This window comes from Phalangium opilio, unplaced genomic scaffold (assembly GCF_054372755.1).
Source record: "Phalangium opilio isolate 3A_F unplaced genomic scaffold, DU_Popi_V2 ptg000056l_1, whole genome shotgun sequence".
Lineage (NCBI taxonomy): Eukaryota > Metazoa > Arthropoda > Arachnida > Opiliones > Phalangiidae > Phalangium > Phalangium opilio.
Window position 1 is genome coordinate 2,228,106 of NW_028324175.1, and position 23,021 is coordinate 2,251,126.

Sequence of the window (23,021 nt, forward strand, 5' to 3'; positions counted from 1 at the left end):
CAGGTATTGTGGAAAAACTCTGACATTTTACGTTACATCTGAGACGTCACAACACTTCTCCCGGATGGGCTCGAACCACCAACCTATTGGTTAATAGCCGAACGCGCTAACCATTGCGCCACTGAAGCCCAAAAATTAAATTTTCGTCAGGTATTGAGGTAAAACTTTGACTTTTTACTTCACATCTGAGGCCTCACAACACCGCTGCCGGATGGGCTCGAACCACCAACCTATTGGTTAACAGCCGAACGCGCTAACCATTGCGCCACGGAAGCCCAAAAATTAAATGGTCGTCAGGTATTGTGGAAAAACTTTGGCTTTCTACGTTACATTTGAGATCACACAACACCGCTACCGGGTGGGCTCGAACCACCAACCTATTGGTTAACAGCTGAACGCGCTAACCATTGAGCCACGGAAGCTCATAAATTAAATGGTTGTCTGGTATTGTTGAAAAGTTACGACTTTTCACGCTACATCTGAGACCCCACAAAACCTCTCTCGTTTGGGCTCGAACCACCAACCTTTCGGTTAACAGCTGAACGCGCTGACCATTGCGCCACTGAAGCCCAAAAATTAAATGTTCGTCAGGTATTGTGGAAAAACTCTGACATTTTACGTTACATCTGAGACGTCACAACACTTCTCCCGGATGGGCTCGAACCACCAACCTATTGGTTAATAGCCGAACGCGCTAACCATTGAGCCACGGAAGCTCAGAAATTAAACGGTTGTCAGGAATTGTGGAAAAACTTTGGCTTTCTACGTTACATTTGAGATCACACAACACCGCTCCCGGGTGGGCTCGAACCACCAACCTATTGGTTAACAGCTGAACGCGCTAACCATTGAGCCACGGAAGCTCAGAAATTAAACGGTTGTCAGGAATTGTGGAAAAACTTTGGCTTTCTACGTTACATTTGAGACCCCACAACACCTCTCCCGGGTGGGCTCGAACCACCAACCTTTCGATTAACAGCTGAACGCGCTAACCATTGCGCCACGGAAGCCCAAAAATTAGATGCTCGTCAGATATTGTGTAAAAGCCTTGACTTTTTACGTCACATCTAAGACCTCACAACACCGCTCCCGGATGGGCTCGAACCACCAACCTATTGGTTAACAGCCGAACGCGCTAACCATTGCGCCACGGACGCCCAATAATTAAATGGTTGTCAGGTATTGTTGAAAAGTTACGACTTTTCACGCTACTTCTGAGACCCCACAAATCCTCTCTCGTTTGGGCTCGAACCACCAACCTATTGCTTAACAGCTGAACGCGCTAACCATTGAGCCACGGAAGCTCAGAAATTAAACGGTTGTCAGGTATTGTGGAAAGACTTTGGCTTTCTACGTTACATTTGAGACCCCACAACACCCATCCCGGGTGGGCTCGAACCACCAACCTTTCGGTTAACAGCTGAACGCGCTAACCATTGCGCCACTGAGGCCCAAAAATTAATTGGTCGTCAGGTATTGTGGAAAAACTTTGGCTATTTACGTTACATTTGAGATCCCAAAACACCGCTCCCGGGTGGGCTCGAACCACCAACCTATTGGTTAACAGCCGAACGCGCTAACCATTGCGCCACTGAAGCCCAAAAATTAAATTTTCGTCAGGTATTGAGGTAAAACTTTGACTTTTTACTTCACATCTGAGGCCTCACAACACCGTTGCCGGATGGGCTCGAACCACCAACCTTTCGGTTAACAGCCGAACGCGCCAACCATTGCGCCACGGAAGCCCAAAAATTAAATGGTCGTCAGGTATTGTGGAAAAACTTTGGCTTTCTACGTTACATTTGAGATCACACAACACCGCTCCCGGGTGGGCTCGAACCACCAAAGTATTGGTTAACAGCTGAACGCGCTAACCATTGAGCCACGGAAGCTCAGAAATTAAACGGTTGTCAGGTATTGTGGAAAAACTTTGGCTTTCTACGTTACATTTGAGACCCCACAACACCTCTCCCGGGTGGGCTCGAACCACCAACCTTTCGATTAACAGCTGAACGCGCTAACCATTGCGCCACTGAAGCCCAAAAATTAGATGCTCGTCAGATATTGTGTAAAAACCTTGACTTTTTACGTCACATCTAAGACCTCACAACACCGCTCCCGGATGGGCTCGAACCACCAACCTATTGGTTAACAGCCGAACGCGCTAACCATTGCGCCACGGACGCCCAATAATTAAATGGTTGTCAGGTATTGTTGAAAAGTTACGACTTTTCACGCTACTTCTGAGACCCCACAAATCCTCTCTCGTTTGGGCTCGAACCACCAACCTATTGCTTAACAGCTGAACGCGCTAACCATTGAGCCACGGAAGCTCAGAAATTAAACGGTTGTCAGGTATTGTGGAAAGACTTTGGCTTTCTACGTTACATTTGAGACCCCACAACACCTCTCCCGGGTGGGCTCGAACCACCAACCTTTCGGTTAACAGCTGAACGCGCTAACCATTGCGCCACTGAGGCCCAAAAATTAAATGGTCGTCAGCTATTGTGGAAAAACTTTGGCTATTTACGTTACATTTGAGATCCCAAAACACCGCTCCCGGGTGGGCTCGAACCACCAACCTATTGGTTAACAGCCGAACGCGCTAACCATTGCGCCACGGACGCCCAATAATTAAATGGTTGTCAGGTATTGTTGAAAAGTTACTTTTCACGCTACTTCTGAGACCCCACAAATCCTCTCTCGTTTGGGCTCGAACCACCAACCTTTCGGTTAACAGCTAAACGCGGTAACCATTGCGCCACTGAGGCCCAAAAATTAAATGGTCGTCAGGTATTGTGGAAAAACTTTGGCTATTTACGTTACATTTGAGATCCCAAAACACCGCTCCCGGGTGGGCTCGAACCACCAACCTATTGGTTAACAGCCGAACGCGCTAACCATTGAGCCACGGAAGCTCAGAAAATAAATGGTTATCACGTATTATGGAAAAGTTTTGACTTTTTACGCTACATCTGAGACCACACAATACCTCTTCCGGGCGGGCTCGAACCACCAACCTTTCGATTAACAGCTGAACGCGCTAACCATTGCGCCGCGGAAGCCCAAAAGTTAAATGTTCGTCAGGTGTTTTGGAAAAACTCTGACATTTTACGTTACATCTGAGACGTCACAACACCGTTCCCGGGAGGGCTCGAACCACCAACCTTTCGGTTAACAGCCGAATGCGCTAGCCATTGCGCCACGGACGCCCAAAAATTCAATGGTTGTCAGGTATTGTTGAAAAGTTACGACTTTTCACGCTACATCTGAGACCCCACAACACCTCTCCCGGGTGGGCTCGAACCACCAACCTTTCGATTAACAGCTGAACGCGCTAACCATTGCGCCACTGAAGCCCAAAAATTAAATGTTCGTCAGGTATTGTGGAAAAACTCTGACATTTTACGTTACATCTGAGACGTCACAACACTTCTCCCGGATGGGCTCGAACCACCAACCTATTGGTTAATAGCCGAACGCGCTAACCATTGCGCCACTGAAGCCCAAAAATTAAATTTTCGTCAGGTATTGAGGTAAAACTTTGACTTTTTACTTCACATCTGAGGCCTCACAACACCGCTGCCGGATGGGCTCGAACCACCAACCTATTGGTTAACAGCCGAACGCGCTAACCATTGCGCCACGGAAGCCCAAAAATTAAATGGTCGTCAGGTATTGTGGAAAAACTTTGGCTTTCTACGTTACATTTGAGATCACACAACACCGCTACCGGGTGGGCTCGAACCACCAACCTATTGGTTAACAGCTGAACGCGCTAACCATTGAGCCACGGAAGCTCATAAATTAAATGGTTGTCTGGTATTGTTGAAAAGTTACGACTTTTCACGCTACATCTGAGACCCCACAAAACCTCTCTCGTTTGGGCTCGAACCACCAACCTTTCGGTTAACAGCTGAACGCGCTGACCATTGCGCCACTGAAGCCCAAAAATTAAATGTTCGTCAGGTATTGTGGAAAAACTCTGACATTTTACGTTACATCTGAGACGTCACAACACTTCTCCCGGATGGGCTCGAACCACCAACCTATTGGTTAATAGCCGAACGCGCTAACCATTGCGCCACTGAAGCCCAAAAATTAAATTTTCGTCAGGTATTGAAGTAAAACTTTGACTTTTTACTTCACATCTGAGGCCTCACAACACCGCTGCCGGATGGGCTCGAACCACCAACCTATTGGTTAACAGCCGAACGCGCTAACCATTGCGCCACGGAAGCCCAAATATTAAATGGTCGTCAGGTATTGTGGAAAAACTTTGGCTTTCTACGTTACATTTGAGATCACACAACACCGCTCCCGGGTGGGCTCGAACCACCAACCTATTGGTTAACAGCTGAACGCGCTAACCATTGAGCCACGGAAGCTCAGAAATTAAACGGTTGTCAGGAATTGTGGAAAAACTTTGGCTTTCTACGTTACATTTGAGACCCCACAACACCTCTCCCGGGTGGGCTCGAACCACCAACCTTTCGATTAACAGCTGAACGCGCTAACCATTGCGCCACGGAAGCCCAAAAATTAGATGCTCGTCAGATATTGTGTAAAAGCCTTGACTTTTTACGTCACATCTAAGACCTCACAACACCGCTCCCGGATGGGCTCGAACCACCAACCTATTGGTTAACAGCCGAACGCGCTAACCATTGCGCCACGGACGCCCAATAATTAAATGGTTGTCAGGTATTGTTGAAAAGTTACGACTTTTCACGCTACTTCTGAGACCCCACAAATCCTCTCTCGTTTGGGCTCGAACCACCAACCTATTGCTTAACAGCTGAACGCGCTAACCATTGAGCCACGGAAGCTCAGAAATTAAACGGTTGTCAGGTATTGTGGAAAGACTTTGGCTTTCTACGTTACATTTGAGACCCCACAACACCCATCCCGGGTGGGCTCGAACCACCAACCTTTCGGTTAACAGCTGAACGCGCTAACCATTGCGCCACTGAGGCCCAAAAATTAAATGGTCGTCAGGTATTGTGGAAAAACTTTGGCTATTTACGTTACATTTGAGATCCCAAAACACCGCTCCCGGGTGGGCTCGAACCACCAACCTATTGGTTAACAGCCGAACGCGCTAACCATTGCGCCACTGAAGCCCAAAAATTAAATTTTCGTCAGGTATTGAGGTAAAACTTTGACTTTTTACTTCACATCTGAGGCCTCACAACACCGTTGCCGGATGGGCTCGAACCACCAACCTTTCGGTTAACAGCCGAACGCGCCAACCATTGCGCCACGGAAGCCCAAAAATTAAATGGTCGTCAGGTATTGTGGAAAAACTTTGGCTTTCTACGTTACATTTGAGATCACACTACACCGCTCCCGGGTGGGCTCGAACCACCAACCTATTGGTTAACAGCTGAACGCGCTAACCATTGAGCCACGGAAGCTCAGAAATTAAACGGTTGTCAGGTATTGTGGAAAAACTTTGGCTTTCTACGTTACATTTGAGACCCCACAACACCTCTCCCGGGTGGGCTCGAACCACCAACCTTTCGATTAACAGCTGAACGCGCTAACCATTGCGCCACTGAAGCCCAAAAATTAGATGCTCGTCAGATATTGTGTAAAAACCTTGACTTTTTACGTCACATCTAAGACCTCACAACACCGCTCCCGGATGGGCTCGAACCACCAACCTATTGGTTAACAGCCGAACGCGCTAACCATTGCGCCACGGACGCCCAATAATTAAATGGTTGTCAGGTATTGTTGAAAAGTTACGACTTTTCACGCTACTTCTGAGACCCCACAAATCCTCTCTCGTTTGGGCTCGAACCACCAACCTATTGCTTAACAGCTGAACGCGCTAACCATTGAGCCACGGAAGCTCAGAAATTAAACGGTTGTCAGGTATTGTGGAAGGACTTTGGCTTTCTACGTTACATTTGAGACCCCACAACACCTCTCCCGGGTGGGCTCGAACCACCAACCTTTCGGTTAACAGCTGAACGCGCTAACCATTGCGCCACTGAGGCCCAAAAATTACATGGTCGTCAGCTATTGTGGAAAAACTTTGGCTATTTACGTTACATTTGAGATCCCAAAACACCGCTCCCGGGTGGGCTCGAACCACCAACCTATTGGTTAACAGCCGAACGCGCTAACCATTGAGCCACGGAAGCTCTGAAAATAAATGGTTATCACGTATTATGGAAAAAGTTTGACTTTTCACGCTACATCTGAGACCTCACAACACCGCTCCCGGATGGGCTCGAACCAACAACCTTTCGATTAACAGCCGAACGCGCTAACCATTGAGCCACGGAAGCCCAAAAATTAGATGCTCGTCAGATATTGTGTAAAAACCTTGACTTTTTACGTCACATCCAAGACCTCACAACACCGCTCCCGGATGGGCTCGAACCACCAACCTATTGGTTAACAGCCGAACGCGCTAACCATTGCGCCACGGACGCCCAATAATTAAATGGTTGTCAGGTATTGTTGAAAAGTTACTTTTCACGCTACTTCTGAGACCCCACAAATCCCCTTTCGTTTGGGCTCGAACCACCAACCTTTCGGTTAACAGCTGAACGCGCTGACCATTGCGCCACTGAAGCCCAAAAATTAAATGTTCGTCAGGTATTGTGGAAAAACTCTGACATTTTACGTTACATCTGAGACGTCACAACACTTCTCCCGGATGGGCTCGAACCACCAACCTATTGGTTAATAGCCGAACGCGCTAACCATTGCGCCACTGAAGCCCAAAAATTAAATTTTCGTCAGGTATTGAGGTAAAACTTTGACTTTTTACTTCACATCTGAGGCCTCACAACACCGCTGCCGGATGGGCTCGAACCACCAACCTATTGGTTAACAGCCGAACGCGCTAACCATTGCGCCACGGAAGCCCAAAAATTAAATGGTCGTCAGGTATTGTGGAAAAACTTTGGCTTTCTACGTTACATTTGAGATCACACAACACCGCTCCCGGGTGGGCTCGAACCACCAACCTATTGGTTAACAGCTGAACGCGCTAACCATTGCGCCACGGAAGCCCAAAAATTAGATGCTCGTCAGATATTGTGTAAAAACCTTGACTTTTTACGTCACATCTAAGACCTCACAACACCGCTCCCGGATGGGCTCGAACCACCAACCTATTGGTTAACAGCCGAACGCGCTAACCATTGCGCCACGGACGCCCAATAATTAAATGGTTGTCAGGTATTGTTGAAAAGTTACGACTTTTCACGCTACTTCTGAGACCCCACAAATCCTCTCTCGTTTGGGCTCGAACCACCAACCTTTCGGTTAACAGCTGAACGCGCTAACCATTGCGCCACGGAAGCCCAAAAATTAAATGGTCGTCAGGTATTGTGCGCGTTCAGCTGTTAATCGAAAGGTTGGTGGTTCGAGCCCACCCGGAAGAGGTGATGTGGGGTCTCAGATGTAGCGTAAAAAGCCAAAACTTTTCCACAATACGTGACAACCATTTAATTTCTGAGCTTCCGTGGCTCAATGGTTAGCGCGTTCGGCTGTTAATCGAAAGGTTGGTGGTTCGAGCCCATCCGGGAGCGGTGTTGTGAGGTCTCGGATGTGAAGTAAAAAGTCAAAGTTTTACCTCAATACCTGACGAGCATTTATTTTTTGGGCTTCCGTGGCGCAATGGTTAGCGCGTTCAGCTGTTAATCGAAAGGTTGGTGGTTCGAGCCCACCCGGGAGAGGTGTTGTGAGGTCTCAGATGTAGCGTGAAAAGTCAAACTTTTTCCATAATACGTGATAACCATTTATTTTCTGATCTTTCGTGGCTCAATGGTTAGCGCGTTCGGCTGTTAACCAATAGGTTGGTGGTTCGACCCCTTCCGGGAGCGGTGTTTTTGGATCTCAAATGTAACGTAAATGGCCAAAGTTTTTCCACAATACCTGACGACCATTTAATTTTTGGGCTTCCGTGGCGCAATGGTTAGCGCGTTCAGCTGTTAACCGAAAGGTTGGTGGTTCGAGCCCAAAAGAGAGGTTTTGTGGGTTCTCAGATGTAGCGTGAAAAGTCGTAACTTTTCAACAAAACCTGACAACCATTTAATTTTTGGGCGTCCGTGGCGCAATGGCTAGCGCGTTCGGCTGTTAACCGAAAGGTTGGTGGTTCGAGCCCATCCGGGAGCGGTGTTGTGACGTCTCAGATGTTACGTAAAATGTCAGAGTTTTTCCACAATACCTGACGAACATTTAATTTTTGGCCTTCCGTGGCGCAATAATTAGCGCGTCGAGCACTTAATCGAAAGGTTGGTGGTTCGAGCCCACCCGGAAGAGGTGTTGTGGGGTCTCAGATGTAGCGTTAAAAGTCAAAACTTTTCCACAATACGTGACAACCATTTAATTTCTGATCTTCCGTGGCTCAATGGTTAGCGCGTTCGGCTGTTAACCAATAGGTTGGTGGTTCGAGCCCACCCGGGAGCGGTGTTTTTGGATCTCAAATGTAACGTAAATAGCCAAAGTTTTTCCACAATACCTGACGACCATTTAATTTTTGGGCGTCCGTGGCGAATGGTTAGCGCGTTCGGCTGTTAACCGAAAGGTTGGTGGTTCGAGCCCATCCGGGAGCGGTGTTGTGAGGTCTCAGATGTGAAGTAAAAAGACAAGGTTTTACCTCAATACCTGACGAAAATTTAATTTTTGGGCTTCAGTGGCGCAATGGTCAGCGCGTTCAGCTGTTAACCGAAAGGTTGGTGGTTCGAGCCCTCCCGGGAGCGGTGTTGTGACGTCTCAGATGTAACGTAAAATGTCAGAGTTTTTCCACAATACCTGACGAGCATTTAATTTTTGGGCTTCCGTGGCGCAATGGTTAGCGCGTTCAGCTGTTAATCGAAAGGTTGGTATTCGACCCCACCCGGGAGAGGTGTTGTGAGGTCTCAGATGAAGCGTGAAAAGTCAAACTTTTTCCATAATACGTGATAACCATTTATTTTCTGATCTTTCGTGGCTCAATGGTTAGCGCGTTCGGCTGTTAACCAATAGCTTGGTGCTTCGAGCCCACCCGGGAGCGGTGTTTTTGGATCTCAAATGTAACGTAAATAGCCAAAGTTTTTCCGCAATACCTGACGACCATTTTTTTTGTGCGTCCGTGGCGCAATTGTTAGCGCGTTCGGCTGTTAACCGAAAGGTTGGTGGTTCGAGCCCATCCGGGAGCGGTGTTGTGAGGCCTCAGATGTGAAGTAAAAAGTCAAAGTTTTACCTCAATACCTGACGAAAATTTAATTTTTGGGCTTCAGTGGCGCAATGGTTAGCGCGTTCGGCTATTAACCAATAGGTTGGTGGTTCGAGCCCATCCGGGAGAAGTGTTGTGACGTCTCAGATGTAACGTAAAATGTCGGAGTTTTTCCACAATACCTGACGAACATTTAATTTTTGGGCTTCAGTGGCGCAATGGTCAGCGCGTTCAGCTGTTAACCGAAAGGTTGGTGGTTCGAGCCCAAACGAGAGAGGTTTTGTGGGGTCTCAGATGTAGCTTGAAAAGTCGTAACTTTTCATCAATACCTGACAACCATTTAATTTCTGAGCTTCCGTGGCTCAATGGTTAGCGCGTTCGGCTGTTAACCTATAGGTTGGAGGTTCTAGCCCATCCGGGAGCGGTGTTGTGATGTCTCAGATGTAACGTAAAATGTCAGAGTTTTTCCACAATACCTGACGAACATTTAATTTTTGGGCTTCCGTGGCGCAATGGTTAGCGCGTTCAGCTGTTAATCGAAAGGTTGGTGGTTCGAGCCCACCCGGAAGAGGTGTTGTGGGGTCTCAGATGTAGCGTAAAAAGGCAAAACTTTTCCACAATACGTGACAACCATTTAATTTCTGAGCTTCCGTGGCTCAATGGTTAGCGCGTTCGGCTGTCAATCGAAAGGTCGGTGGTTCGATCCCATCCGGGAGCGGTGTTGTGAGGTCTCGGATGTGAAGTAAAAAGTCATAGTTTTACCTCAATACCTGACGAAAATTTAATTTTTGGGCTTCAGTGGCGCAATGGTCAGCGCGTTCAGCTGTTAACCGAAAGGTTGGTGGTTCGAGCCCAAACGAGAGAGGTTTTGTGGGGTCTCAGATGTAGCGTGAAAAGTCGTAACTTTTCAACAATACCTGACAACCATTTAATTTATGAGCTTCCGTGGCTCAATGGTTAGCGCGTTCGGCTGTTAACCAATAGGTTGGTGGTTCTAGCCCATCCGGGAGCGGTGTTGTGATGTCTCAGATGTAACGTAAAATGTCAGAGTTTTTCCACAATACCTGACGAACATTTAATTTTTGGGCTTCCTTGGCGCAATGGTTAGCGCATTCAGCTGTTAATCGAAAGGTTGGTGGCTCGAGCCCACCCGGAAGAGGTGATGTGGGGTCTTAGATGTAGCGTAAAAAGTCAAAACTTTTCCACAATACGTGACAACCATTTAATTTCTAAGCTTCAGTGGCGCAATGGTCAGCGCGTTCAGCTGTTAACCGAAAGGTTGGTGGTTCGAGCCCTCCCGGGAGCGGTGTTGTGACGTCTCAGATGTAACGTAAAATGTCAGAGTTTTTCCACAATACCTGACGAGCATTTAATTTTTGGGCTTCCGTGGCGCAATGGTTAGCGCGTTCAGCTGTTAATCGAAAGGTTGGTGGTTCAAGCCCACCCGGGAGAGGTGTTGTGAGGTCTCAGATGTAGCGTGAAAAGTCAAACTTTTTCCATAATACGTGATAACCATTTATTTTCTGATCTTTCGTGGCTCAATGGTTAGCGCGTTCGGCTGTTAACCAATAGCTTGGTGGTTCGAGCCCACCCGGGAGCGGTGTTTTTGGATCTCAAATGTAACGTAAATAGCCAAAGTTTTTCCGCAATACCTGACGACCATTTTTTTTGGGCGTCCGTGGCGCCATGGTTAGTGCGTTCGGCTGTTAACCGAAAGGTTGGTGGTTCGATCCCATCCGGGAGCGGTGTTGTGAGGTCTCAGATGTGAAGTAAAAAGCCAAAGTTTTTCCACAATACCTGACAACCGTTTAATTTCTGAGCTTCCGTGGCTCAATGGTAAGCGCGTTCAGCTGTTAACCAATAGGTTGGTGGTTCGAGCCCACCCGGGAGCGGTGTTGTGTGATCTCAAGTGTAACGTAGAAAGCCAAAGTTTTTCCACAATACCTGACGACCATTTAATTTTTGGGCTTCCGTGGCGCAATGGCTCGAACCACCAACCTTTCGGTTAACAGCTAAACGCGCTAACCATTGCGCCACTGAGGCCCAAAAATTAAATGGTCGTCAGGTATTGTGGAAAAACTTTGGCTATTTACGTTACATTTGAGATCCCAAAACACCGCTCCCGGGTGGGCTCGAACCACCAACCTATTGGTTAACAGCCGAACGCGCTAACCATTGAGCCACGGAAGCTCAGAAAATAAATGGTTATCACGTATTATGGAAAAGTTTTGACTTTTTACGCTACATCTGAGACCACACAATACCTCTTCCGGGCGGGCTCGAACCACCAACCTTTCGATTAACAGCTGAACGCGCTAACCATTGCGCCGCGGAAGCCCAAAAGTTAAATGTTCGTCAGGTGTTTTGGAAAAACTCTGACATTTTACGTTACATCTGAGACGTCACAACACCGTTCCCGGGAGGGCTCGAACCACCAACCTTTCGGTTAACAGCCGAACGCGCTAGCCATTGCGCCACGGACGTCCAATAATTAAATGGTTGTCAGGTATTGTTGAAAAGTTACGACTTTTCACGCTACTTCTGAGACCCCACAAATCCTCTCTCGTTTGGGCTCGAACCACCAACCTATTGCTTAACAGCTGAACGCGCTAACCATTGAGCCACGGAAGCTCAGAAATTAAACGGTTGTCAGGTATTGTGGAAAGACTTTGGCTTTCTACGTTACATTTGAGACCCCACAACACCCCTCCCGGGTGGGCTCGAACCACCAACCTTTCGGTTAACAACTGAACGCGCTAACCATTGCGCCACTGAGGCCCAAAAATTAAATGGTCGTCAGGTATTGTGGAAAAACTTTGGCTATTTACGTTACATTTGAGATCCCAAAACACCGCTCCCGGGTGGGCTCGAACCACCAACCTATTGGTTAACAGCCGAACGCGCTAACCATTGCGCCACTGAAGCCCAAAAATTAAATTTTCGTCAGGTATTGAGGTAAAACTTTGACTTTTTACTTCACATCTGAGGCCTCACAACACCGCTGCCGGATGGGCTCGAACCACCAACCTTTCGGTTAACAGCCGAACGCGCTAACCATTGCGCCACGGAAGCCCAAAAATTAAATGGTCGTCAGGTATTGTGGAAAAACTTTGGCTTTCTACGTTACAATTGAGATCACACAACACCGCTCCCGGGTGGGCTCGAACCACCAACCTATTGGTTAACAGCTGAACGCGCTAACCATTGAGCCACGGAAGCTCAGAAATTAAACGGTTGTCAGGTATTGTGGAAAAACTTTGGCTTTCTACGTTACATTTGAGACCCCACAACACCTCTCCCGGGTGGGCTCGAACCACCAACCTTTCGATTAACAGCTGAACGCGCTAACCATTGCGCCACGGAAGCCCAAAAATTAGATGCTCGTCAGATATTGTGTAAAAACCTTGACTTTTTACGTCACATCTTAGACCTCACAACACCGCTCCCGGATGGGCTCGAACCACCAACCTATTGGTTAACAGCCGAACGCGCTAACCATTGCGCCACGGACGCCCAATAATTAAATGGTTGTCAGGTATTGTTGAAAAGTTACGACTTTTCACGCTACTTCTGAGACCCCACAAATCCTCTCTCGTTTGGGCTCGAACCACCAACCTATTGCTTAACAGCTGAACGCGCTAACCATTGAGCCACGGAAGCTCAGAAATTAAACGGTTGTCAGGTATTGTGGAAAGACTTTGGCTTTCTACGTTACATTTGAGACCCCACAACACCTCTCCCGGGTGGGCTCGAACCACCAACCTTTCGGTTAACAGCTGAACGCGCTAACCATTGCGCCACTGAGGCCCAAAAATTAAATGGTCGTCAGGTATTGTGGAAAAACTTTGGCTATTTACGTTACATTTGAGATCCCAAAACACCGCTCCCGGGTGGGCTCGAACCACCAACCTATTGGTTAACAGCCGAACGCGCTAACCATTGAGCCACGGAAGCTCAGAAAATAAATGGTTATCACGTATTATGGAAAAGTTTTGACTTTTTACGCTACATCTGAGACCACACAATACCTCTTCCGGGCGGGCTCGAACCACCAACCTTTCGATTAACAGCTGAACGCGCTAACCATTGCGCCGCGGAAGCCCAAAAGTTAAATGTTCGTCAGGTGTTTTGGAAAAACTCTGACATTTTACGTTACATCTGAGACGTCACAACACCGTTCCCGGGAGGGCTCGAACCACCAACCTTTCGGTTAACAGCCGAACGCGCTAGCCATTGCGCCACGGACGCCCAATAATTAAATGGTTGTCAGGTATTGTTGAAAAGTTACGACTTTTCACGCTACTTCTGAGACCCCACAAATCCTCTCTCGTTTGGGCTCGAACCACCAACCTATTGCTTAACAGCTGAACGCGCTAACCATTGAGCCACGGAAGCTCAGAAATTAAACGGTTGTCAGGTATTGTGGAAAGACTTTGGCTTTCTACGTTACATTTGAGACCCCACAACACCCCTCCCGGGTGGGCTCGAACCACCAACCTTTCGGTTAACAGCTGAACGCGCTAACCATTGCGCCACTGAGGCCCAAAAATTAAATGGTCGTCAGGTATTGTGGAAAAACTTTGGCTATTTACGTTACATTTGAGATCCCAAAACACCGCTCCCGGGTGGGCTCGAACCACCAACCTATTGGTTAACAGCCGAACGCGCTAACCATTGCGCCACTGAAGCCCAAAAATTAAATTTTCGTCAGGTATTGAGGTAAAACTTTGACTTTTTACTTCACATCTGAGGCCTCACAACACCGCTGCCGGATGGGCTCGAACCACCAACCTTTCGGTTAACAGCCGAACGCGCTAACCATTGCGCCACGGAAGCCCAAAAATTAAATGGTCGTCAGGTATTGTGGAAAAACTTTGGCTTTCTACGTTACAATTGAGATCACACAACACCGCTCCCGGGTGGGCTCGAACCACCAACCTATTGGTTAACAGCTGAACGCGCTAACCATTGAGCCACGGAAGCTCAGAAATTAAACGGTTGTCAGGTATTGTGGAAAAACTTTGGCTTTCTACGTTACATTTGAGACCCCACAACACCTCTCCCGGGTGGGCTCGAACCACCAACCTTTCGATTAACAGCTGAACGCGCTAACCATTGCGCCACGGAAGCCCAAAAATTAGATGCTCGTCAGATATTGTGTAAAAACCTTGACTTTTTACGTCACATCTAAGACCTCACAACACCGCTCCCGGATGGGCTCGAACCACCAACCTATTGGTTAACAGCCGAACGCGCTAACCATTGCGCCACGGACGAACAATAATTAAATGGTTGTCAGGTATTGTTGAAAAGTTACGACTTTTCACGCTACTTCTGAGACCCCACAAATCCTCTCTCGTTTGGGCTCGAACCACCAACCTATTGCTTAACAGCTGAACGCGCTAACCATTGAGCCACGGAAGCTCAGAAATTAAACGGTTGTCAGGTATTGTGGAAAGACTTTGGCTTTCTACGTTACATTTGAGACCCCACAACACCTCTCCCGGGTGGGCTCGAACCACCAACCTTTCGGTTAACAGCTGAACGCGCTAACCATTGCGCCACTGAGGCCCAAAAATTAAATGGTCGTCAGGTATTGTGGAAAAACTTTGGCTATTTACGTTACATTTGAGATCCCAAAACACCGCTCCCGGGTGGGCTCGAACCACCAACCTATTGGGTAACAGCCGAACGCGCTAACCATTGAGCCACGGAAGCTCTGAAAATAAATGGTTATCACGTATTATGGAAAAAGTTTGACTTTTCACGCTACATCTGAGACCACACAACACCGCTCACGGATGGGCTCGAACCACCAACCTTTCGATTAACTGCCGAACGCGCTAACCATTGAGCCAAGGAAGCTGAAAAATTAAATGGTTGTCACGTATTGTGGAAAAGTTTTGACTTTTTACGCTACATCTGAGACCACACAATACCTCTTCCGGGCGGGCTCGAACCACCAACCTTTCGATTAACAGCTGAACGCGCTAACCATTGCGCCACGGAAGCCCAAAAGTTAAATGTTCGTCAGGTGATTTGGAAAAACTCTGACATTTTACGTTACATCTGAGACGTCACAACACCGTTCCCGGGAGGGCTCGAACCACCAACCTTTCGGTTAACAGCTGAACGCGCTGACCATTGCGCCACTGTAGCCCAAAAATTAAATTTTCGTCAGGTATTGAGGTAAAACCTTGACTTTTTACTTCACATCTGAGACCTCACAACACCGCTCCCGGATGGGCTCGAACCACCAACCTTTCGGTTAACAGCCGAACGCGCTAACCATTCGCCACTGAGGCCCAAAAATTAAATGGTCGTCAGGTATTGTGGAAAAACTTTGGCTATTTACGTTACATTTGAGATCCAAAAACACCGCTGCCGGGTGGGCTCGAACCACCAACCTATTGGTTATCAGCCGAACGCGCTAACCTTTGAGCCACGGAAGATCAGAAATTAAATGGTTGTCACGTATTGTGGAAAAGTTTTGACTTTTAACGCTACATCTGAGACCACACAACACCTCATCCGGGTGGGCTCGAACCACCAACCTTTCGATTAAGAGCTGGACGCGCTAATTACTGCGCCACGGAAGCTCCGAAATTAAATGGTTGTCAGGTATTGTGGAAAAACTCTGACATTTTACGTAACATCTGAGACGTCACAACACCGCTCCCGGATGGGCTCGAACCACCAACCTTTCGGTTAACAGCCGAACGCGCTAGCCATTGCGCCACGGACGCCCAAAAATTAAATGGTTGTCAGGTATTGTTGAAAAGTTACGACTTTTCACGCTACATCTGAGACCCCACAAAACCTCTCTCGTTTGGGCTCGAACCACCAACCTTTCGGTTAACAGCTGAACGCGCTGACCATTGCGCCACTGAAGCCCAAAATTTAAATGTTCGTCAGGTATTGTGGAAAAACTCTGACATTTTACGTTACATCTGAGACGTCACAACACTTCTCCCGGATGGGCTCGAACCACCAACCTATTGGTTAATAGCCGAACGCGCTAACCATTGCGCCACTGAAGCCCAAAAATTAAATTTTCGTCAGGTATTGAGGTAAAACTTTGACTTTTTACTTCACATCTGAGGCCTCACAACACCGCTGCCGGATGGGCTCGAACCACCAACCTTTCGGTTAACAGCCGAACGCGGTAACCATTGCGCCACGGAAGCCCAAAAATTAAATGGTCGTCAGGTATTGTGGAAAAACTTTGGCTTTCTACGTTACATTTGAGATCACACAACACCGCTACCGGGTGGGCTCGAACCACCAACCTATTGGTTAACAGCTGAACGCGCTAACCATTGAGCCACGGAAGCTCATAAATTAAATGGTTGTCTGGTATTGTTGAAAAGTTACGACTTTTCACGCTACATCTGAGACCCCACAAAACCTCTCTCGTTTGGGCTCGAACCACCAACCTTTCGGTTAACAGCTGAACGCGCTGACCATTGCGCCACTGAAGCCCAAAAATTAAATGTTCGTCAGGTATTGTGGAAAAACTCTGACATTTTACGTTACATCTGAGACGTCACAACACTTCTCCCGGATGGGCTCGAACCACCAACCTATTGGTTAATAGCCGAACGCGCTAACCATTGCGCCACTGAAGCCCAAAAATTAAATTTTCGTCAGGTATTGAAGTATAACTTTGACTTTTTACTTCACATCTGAGGCCTCACAACACCGCTGCCGGATGGGCTCGAACCACCAACCTATTGGTTAACAGCCGAACGCGCTAACCATTGCGCCACGGAAGCCCAAATATTAAATGGTCGTCAGGTATTGTGGAAAAACTTTGGCTTTCTACGTTACATTTGAGATCACACAACACCGCTCCCGGGTGGGCTCGAACCACCAACCTATTGGTTAACAGCTGAACGCGCTAACCATTGAGCCACGGAAGCTCAGAAATTAAACGGTTGTCAGGTATTGTGGAAAAACTTTGGCTATCTACGTTACATTTGAGACCCCACAACACCTCTCCCGGGTGGGCTCGAACCACCAACCTTTCGATTAACAGCTGAACGCGCTAACCATTGTGCCACTGAAGCCCAAAAATTAGATGCTCGTCAGATATTGTGTAAAAACCTTGACTTTTTACGTCACATCTAAGACCTCACAACACCGCTCCCGGATGGGCTCGAACCACCAACCTATTGGTTAACAGCCGAACGCGCTAACCATTGCGCCACGGACGCCCAATAATTAAATGGTTGTCAGGTATTGTTGAAAAGTTACGACTTTTCACGCTACTTCTGAGACCCCACAAATCCTCTCTCGTTTGGGCTCGAACCACCAACCTATTGCTTAACAGCTGAACGCGCTAACCATTGAGCCACGGAAGCTCAGAAATTAAACGGTTGTCAGGTATTGTGGAAAGACTTTGGCTTTCTACGTTACATTTGAGACCCCACAACACCTCTCCCGGGTGGGCTCGAACCACCAACCTTTCGGTTAACAGCTGAACGCGCTAACCATTGCGCCACTGAGGCCCAAAAATTAAATGGTCGTCAGGTATTGTGGAAAAACTTTGGCTATTTACGTTACATTTGAGATCCCAAAACACCGCTCCCGGGTGGGCTCGAACCACCAACCTATTGGTTAACAGCCGAACGCGCTAACCATTGAGCCACGGAAGCTCAGAAAATAAATGGTTATCACGTATTATGGAAAAGTTTTGACTTTTTACGCTACATCTGAGACCACACAATACCTCTTCCGGGCGGGCTCGAACCACCAACCTTTCGATTAACAGCTGAACGCGCTAACCATTGCGCCGCGGAAGCCCAAAAGTTAAATGTTCGTCAGGTGTTTTGGAAAAACTCTGACATTTTACGTTACATCTGAGACGTCACAACACCGTTCCCGGGAGGGCTCGAACCACCAACCTTTCGGTTAACAGCCGAACGCGCTAGCCATTGCGCCACGGACGCCCAATAATTAAATGGTTGTCAGGTATTGTTGAAAAGTTACGACTTTTCACGCTACTTCTGAGACCCCACAAATCCTCTCTCGTTTGGGCTCGAACCACCAACCTATTGCTTAACAGCTGAACGCGCTAACCATTGAGCCACGGAAGCTCAGAAATTAAACGGTTGTCAGGTATTGTGGAAAAACTTTGGCTTTCTACGTTACAATTGAGATCACACAACACCGCTCCCGGGTGGGCTCGAACCACCAACCTATTGGTTAACAGCTGAACGCGCTAACCATTGAGCCACGGAAGCTCAGAAATTAAACGGTTGTCAGGTATTGTGGAAAAACTTTGGCTTTCTATGTTACATTTGAGACCCCACAACACCTCTCCCGGGTGGGCTCGAACCACCAACCTTTCGATTAACAGCTGAACGCGCTAACCATTGCGCCACGGAAGCCCAAAAATTAGATGCTCGTCAGATATTGTGTAAAAACCTTGACTTTTTACGTCACATCTAAGACCTCACAACACCGCTCCCGGATGGGCTCGAACCACCAACCTATTGGTTAACAGCCGAACGCGCTAACCATTGCGCCACGGACGCCCAATAATTAAATGGTTGTCAGGTATTGTTGAAAAGTTACGACTTTTCACGCTACTTCTGAGACCCCACAAATCCTCTCTCGTTTGGGCTCGAACCACCAACCTATTGCTTAACAGCTGAACGCGCTAACCATTGAGCCACGGAAGCTCAGAAAATAAATGGTTATCACGTATTATGGAAAAGTTTTGACTTTTTACGCTACATCTGAGACCACACAATACCTCTTCCGGGCGGGCTCGAACCACCAACCTTTCGATTAACAGCTGAACGCGCTAACCATTGCGCCGCGGAAGCCCAAAAGTTAAATGTTCGTCAGGTGTTTTGGAAAAACTCTGACATTTTACGTTACATCTGAGACGTCACAACACCGTTCCCGGGAGGGCTCGAACCACCAACCTTTCGGTTAACAGCCGAACGCGCTAGCCATTGCGCCACGGACGCCCAATAATTAAATGGTTGTCAGGTATTGTTGAAAAGTTACGACTTTTCACGCTACTTCTGAGACCCCACAAATCCTCTCTCGTTTGGGCTCGAACCACCAACCTATTGCTTAACAGCTGAACGCGCTAACCATTGAGCCACGGAAGCTCAGAAATTAAACGGTTGTCAGGTATTGTGGAAAGACTTTGGCTTTCTACGTTACATTTGAGACCCCACAACACCCCTCCCGGGTGGGCTCGAACCACCAACCTTTCGGTTAACAGCTGAACGCGCTAACCATTGCGCCACTGAGGCCCAAAAATTAAATGGTCGTCAGGTATTGTGGAAAAACTTTGGCTATTTACGTTACATTTGAGATCCCAAAACACCGCTCCCGGGTGGGCTCGAACCACCAACCTATTGGTTAACAGCCGAACGCGCTAACCATTGCGCCACTGAAGCCCAAAAATTAAATTTTCGTCAGGTATTGAGGTAAAACTTTGACTTTTTACTTCACATCTGAGGCCTCACAACACCGCTGCCGGATGGGCTCGAACCACCAACCTTTCGGTTAACAGCCGAACGCGCTAACCATTGCGCCACGGAAGCCCAAAAATTAAATGGTCGTCAGGTATTGTGGAAAAACTTTGGCTTTCTACGTTACAATTGAGATCACACAACACCGCTCCCGGGTGGGCTCGAACCACCAACCTATTGGTTAACAGCTGAACGCGCTAACCATTGAGCCACGGAAGCTCAGAAATTAAACGGTTGTCAGGTATTGTGGAAAAACTTTGGCTTTCTACGTTACATTTGAGACCCCACAACACCTCTCCCGGGTGGGCTCGAACCACCAACCTTTCGGTTAACAGCTGAACGCGCTAACCATTGCGCCACGGAAGCCCAAAAATTAGATGCTCGTCAGATATTGGGTAAAAACCTTGACTTTTTACGTCACATCTAAGACCTCACAACACCGCTCCCGGATGGGCTCGAACCACCAACCTATTGGTTAACAGCCGAACGCGCTAACCATTGCGCCACGGACGCCCAATAATTAAATGGTTGTCAGGTATTGTTGAAAAGTTACGACTTTTCACGCTACTTCTGAGACCCCACAAATCCTCTCTCGTTTGGGCTCGAACCACCAACCTATTGCTTAACAGCTGAACGCGCTAACCATTGAGCCACGGAAGCTCAGAAATTAAACGGTTGTTAGGTATTGTGGAAAGACTTTGGCTTTCTACGTTACATTTGAGACCCCACAACACCTCTCCCGGGTGGGCTCGAACCACCAACCTTTCGGTTAACAGCTGAACGCGCTAACCATTGCGCCACTGAGGCCCAAAAATTAAATGGTCGTCAGGTATTGTGGAAAAACTTTGGCTATTTACGTTACATTTGAGATCCCAAAACACCGCTCCCGGGTGGGCTCGAACCACCAACCTATTGGGTAACAGCCGAACGCGCTAACCATTGAGCCACGGAAGCTCTGAAAATAAATGGTTATCACGTATTATGGAAAAAGTTTGACTTTTCACGCTACATCTGAGACCACACAACACCGCTCACGGATGGGCTCGAACCACCAACCTTTCGATTAACTGCCGAACGCGCTAACCATTGAGCCAAGGAAGCTGAGAAATTAAATGGTTGTCACGTATTGTGGAAAAGTTTTGACTTTTTACGCTACATCTGAGACCACACAATACCTCTTCCGGGCGGGCTCGAACCACCAACCTTTCGATTAACAGCTGAACGCGCTGACCATTGCGCCACTGTAGCCCAAAAATTAAATTTTCGTCAGGTATTGAGGTAAAACCTTGACTTTTTACTTCACATCTGAGACCTCACAACACCGCTCCCGGATGGGCTCGAACCACCAACCTTTCGGTTAACAGCCGAACGCGCTAACCATTCGCCACTGAGGCCCAAAAATTAAATGGTCGTCAGGTATTGTGGAAAAACTTTGGCTATTTACGTTACATTTGAGATCCAAAAACACCGCTGCCGGGTGGGCTCGAACCACCAACCTATTGGTTATCAGCCGAACGCGCTAACCTTTGAGCCACGGAAGATCAGAAATTAAATGGTTGTCACGTATTGTGGAAAAGTTTTGACTTTTAACGCTACATCTGAGACCCCACAACACCTCATCCGGGTGGGCTCGAACCACCAACCTTTCGATTAAGAGCTGGACGCGCTAATTACTGCGCCACGGAAGCTCCGAAATTAAATGGTTGTCAGGTATTGTGGAAAAACTCTGACATTTTACGTAACATCTGAGACGTCACAACACCGCTCCCGGATGGGCTCGAACCACCAACCTTTCGGTTAACAGCCGAACGCGCTAGCCATTGCGCCACGGACGCCCAAAAATTAAATGGTTGTCAGGTATTGTTGAAAAGTTACGACTTTTCACGCTACATCTGAGACCCCACAAAACCTCTCTCGTTTGGGCTCGAACCACCAACCTTTCGGTTAACAGCTGAACGCGCTGACCATTGCGCCACTGAAGCCCAAAAATTAAATGTTCGTCAGGTATTGTGGAAAAACTCTGACATTTTACGTTACATCTGAGACGTCACAACACTTCTCCCGGATGGGCTCGAACCACCAACCTATTGGTTAATAGCCGAACGCGCTAACCATTGCGCCACTGAAGCCCAAAAATTAAATTTTCGTCAGGTATTGAGGTAAAACTTTGACTTTTTACTTCACATCTGAGGCCTCACAACACCGCTGCCGGATGGGCTCGAACCACCAACCTTTCGGTTAACAGCCGAACGCGCTAACCATTGCGCCACGGAAGCCCAAAAATTAAATGGTCGTCAGGTATTGTGGAAAAACTTTGGCTTTCTACGTTACATTTGAGATCACACAACACCGCTACCGGGTGGGCTCGAACCACCAACCTATTGGTTAACAGCTGAACGCGCTAACCATTGAGCCACGGAAGCTCATAAATTAAATGGTTGTCTGGTATTGTTGAAAAGTTACGACTTTTCACGCTACATCTGAGACCCCACAAAACCTCTCTCGTTTGGGCTCGAACCACCAACCTTTCGGTTAACAGCTGAACGCGCTGACCATTGCGCCACTGAAGCCCAAAAATTAAATGTTCGTCAGGTATTGTGGAAAAACTCTGACATTTTACGTTACATCTGAGACGTCTCACAACACTTCTCCCGGATGGGCTCGAACCACCAACCTATTGGTTAATAGCCGAACGCGCTAACCATTGCGCCACTGAAGCCCAAAAATTAAATTTTCGTCAGGTATTGAAGTAAAACTTTGACTTTTTACCTCACATCTGAGGCCTCACAACACCGCTGCCGGATGGGCTCGAACCACCAACCTATTGGTTAACAGCCGAACGCGCTAACCATTGCGCCACGGAAGCCCAAATATTAAATGGTCGTCAGGTATTGTGGAAAAACTTTGGCTTTCTACGTTACATTTGAGATCACACAACACCGCTCCCGGGTGGGCTCGAACCACCAACCTATTGGTTAACAGCTGAACGCGCTAACCATTGCGCCACGGAAGCCCAAAAATTAGATGCTCGTCAGATATTGTGTAAAAACCTTGACTTTTTACGTCACATCTAAGACCTCACAACACCGCTCCCGGATGGGCTCGAACCACCAACCTATTGGTTAACAGCCGAACGCGCTAACCATTGCGCCACGGACGCCCAATAATTAAATGGCTGTCAGGTATTGTTGAAAAGTTACGACTTTTCACGCTACTTCTGAGACCCCACAAATCCTCTCTCGTTTGGGCTCGAACCACCAACCTATTGCTTAACAGCTGAACGCGCTAACCATTGAGCCACGGAAGCTCAGAAATTAAACGGTTGTCAGGTATTGTGGAAAGAC

The 23,021-nt window shown here is 47.7% G+C and overlaps 1 non-coding gene across 1 annotated transcript; it reads left to right on the plus strand.

The window, feature by feature from the left end:
* The first annotated feature begins 9,826 nt into the window (after window positions 1–9,826).
* On the plus strand, window positions 9,827–9,899 carry TRNAD-GUC (transfer RNA aspartic acid (anticodon GUC)). The gene has a single exon. It is a non-coding gene; the product is annotated as a tRNA-Asp (tRNA).
* Window positions 9,900–23,021: the final 13,122 nt, after the last annotated feature.